Here is a 3,211-nt window from a genome sequence, read left to right on the forward strand (position 1 = left end):
ATGTTCTAATTTTGGTAAAAACATTTTTTGGGGCCAGCGTACACGTCGGTGTGAAATGACCTTCCCTAAACTAAAGAGAAGGCAACGGTATTCGCATAGCGCGCTACCGGCACACCTATTAGCGCCTATTTAACACGTGTTGGTGGAGAACTGTAGTTGATCTAAACGTACCACAAAACTATAGGTGAAAAGATTACTCGTGAAAACCGCAATTTTCTTCCTTTCTTGCCAGCTTTCCTTGACTACAATTTTCTTGCCGGCTTTCCTTGAAACTATGCAAAATGTTCTAATTAGAAGATGGGACCTTTAGTACCGGTTCGTAAGGAACCGGTACTAAAGATGGGAGGCCTTTAGTACCGAATCTTTAGTACCGGTTCCAAAACCGGTACTAAGGGCATCTCCAACCGGCTGACCCAAACGGACGCGCTGGGCCGTCCGTTTTGGGCCGTTTGCGTAGCCGGCCGGACACGCGGACAGCGCCCCGCGTCCGCGTGTCCGTTTGGGTCGCACGCTGCGCCCAACGCAGCGGCCACCCATTTGGCCACTTGGCCTATTTCTTTGGGAAATAGGCCATCTGGCCACACATACTTATAAATAGTATGTAACAAATATAGAAATAATATGTAACAATTATAGAATAATATCAAATAGCATAAAACAATATCAAATAAAATGTTGCATGATGAAGAAATAAAATGTGCCATAGTTCGAACAAATATAAAAATTACAAATTGAGATTGTCAACTCAATTTGGACGCTCTAGGATCTCCTTCTGCCTCTTCTCGAACTAAGCTCTCTTCGCCTCGCTCATGTTGGTCAAGTCGGCGTTCATGATCAGGTTGTCCTCGGCTTGGCGTTTGAGCTCAACTTTCTTCGCCTTCAACTCCACCTCTTGGGCCCTTGCTAGTGCTGTGAGCTCAATTTCTCTCTCTTTGAGCTCAATTTCTCTAGCTTTGGTCTTGGCCTTGACCTCTTCTATCTCAAGCTTCTTCTTTTGGACATCGAAGTAGTTCTTCCTGTCCTCATCTTTCTCCCGGCGCCTTCTCTCATCCCTCTTGTCCGTGGACACCTCTCTATCGGCATGCAGCTCCTTCAAAGTGCCAAACAATAACATGGACGAGGCATCACGCTTCAAGTCGGCTTTGGTTGCCTTGTGGCCGCGAGGACGACTTGCACGAGAAGCGGAGCTACCGCAAGGCTGGCCACCATCAAGGTCAATGACCGTCGCATCTTTGGCGGTCTTGTTGCCAGTCAAGGTCGCCATGTACCCTTCGTACCCCTCCTGGAACTTGGGGGTGCCTGTGAGTATCTTCCAACAATGAGGGAAGGCAAAGGTCTTTTCTCCATTGACCGATTTGTACCAATCAAAGCTTGCCACGCCTAGAGCAAAGCGAGACAAGAACGATAAACATATGTGCAAACGTTGGAAGAATAAGCGAGACAAGAACGATAAGAATCATACCAAGTCCTTGATGCCAATGCCGCTAACGGGTAGCCGCTTCACGTGATCATACGCCGCCTGGAATTTGTTGCATTCCGTTTGAATTGTTCCCCACCTCTTTTGGAGCGATATGTCGCTGCGGTCGCTCTCAAATGGCTCCTGTCCGTATTTACGATGCTCATGAAAGTATTCATAGATCCGGCGCCAGAATGCGTTCCCCTTCTGCTCGGCACCCGTCAATGGATCTTGCCCGATGGTCAACCATCCTTCGACCAGCACCTTGTCCTCCTTCTCCGTGTAGTTGCTGGTTCGTTTGCTTACGCGGCGACCTCGAGCTTGTGCAGCTGCGGCTTGCGTCAACTCTCGAGCGAACAACGGCTCCTCCTCGATGTTAATCGTCGCCGGGACGAGCAGTGCTGTCCCGATGTGTGTCAACGGGAGGTGGGCCGGGGAGCCTCGCTCGGCCGAGCGGAGGGCATGGTGGTCGGCATTGGCTGCGTGTACACCGGAGGGGCCTGCACGGTGGACAAATCGTCGAGCAGGTTCCGTGCGCCGGCCATCGCTGCTGCTCCCATGTTCTTGGGGCCTTTGGAGTTCGCCGGTGCACGGTTCAGGTCAATGGACGAAGGAGACGGCCCCGTGAACGACTCGCCCACCTCCGGTGACCCATCCCGTGACGGGTACGCGTACCGCGCCGACTGCGTCCCCAATTCGTGCGCGCCGGGCGTGTACCCAAACGGGGCTACCGGCAGGGATGTTGACATTGGAGGAAGGGGCCGGGTCACGGACGAGGCCGAGCTCCCCCCCGAGGCCGTGCCGGCGGCAGGGAGGATCAAGTGCTGAGCGAGCGCATGGTGGCCATAAAAGAGCATGGCATGCTCTTGCAAGACGTCCGCCTTGGCCTCCGTCTTGAGTTGGAGAAGCTGCTCCTCCGCGTCAGCGATATCCCTCTTCCTTTGGTCGAGCGCCTGCGCGGCGGTCGGCCCTCTTCTTGCTCTCGATCTTCCTCTGCTCCGTGGTGAGGTCGGCCTTCGCCTTCTTCGTCGCCGGCCGGGCTCCACGACCACCGGCCCGGCCGGTTGAGGAGCCTCCGCCAAGGGAGGACCGGCACGCGCCGCGACCCGTGCCTCGTCTCCGATGGTGGCGGTGGCGGCGGCGGTCGCTTCGTCGGCCATCTCTAGGTTTTGGGAGTGGAGTGGATCGGGTGTGTTTTGGGAGACGGACGAGCGGGCCGTGGGCGGACAAGGGGAGGACGCGAGCGACCGAGCATCCGGCGTCCGCGGCCACGCAAACTCGTCCCGCATTTGGGCCGGGTTTGGGTCGTCCCGGACGCCGCGGCCATCCGTTTTAGGGATAGGTCCGCGCGCTGGGCCGCGTTTTTGTCCGGCTCGACCCAAACGGACGCGCGAGCGCGGTTTGGGTCGCGCGGTTGGAGATGCCCTAAAGCCCCTTTGGAACCGGTACTAAGGGGGGTTTTTCTACTAGTGTAATTTTGGTAAAAAAACAAAAAAATGGGGCCAGCGTACAGGACGCATCAGTGTGAAATGACCTTCCCTAAACTAAAGAGAAGGTGCCGGCAGTACCACAAAACTATAGGTGAAAAGATTATTCGTGAAAACCACAATTTTCTTTCTTTCTTGCCGGCTTTCCTTGACTGTGCAATTTTCGTGACTGTGCAGTAGTTGTTCACCGCTTTAACCGTCAAGAGTTGTGTACTTGTGCTGCTGACTGGTCGAGTTCAAACAGGAAAAATCGTTGTGTCGAGTGTTG

The sequence above is a fragment of the Lolium rigidum genome, chromosome 7 (assembly GCF_022539505.1).
Source record: "Lolium rigidum isolate FL_2022 chromosome 7, APGP_CSIRO_Lrig_0.1, whole genome shotgun sequence".
NCBI classification, from domain to species: Eukaryota; Viridiplantae; Streptophyta; class Magnoliopsida; order Poales; family Poaceae; genus Lolium; species Lolium rigidum.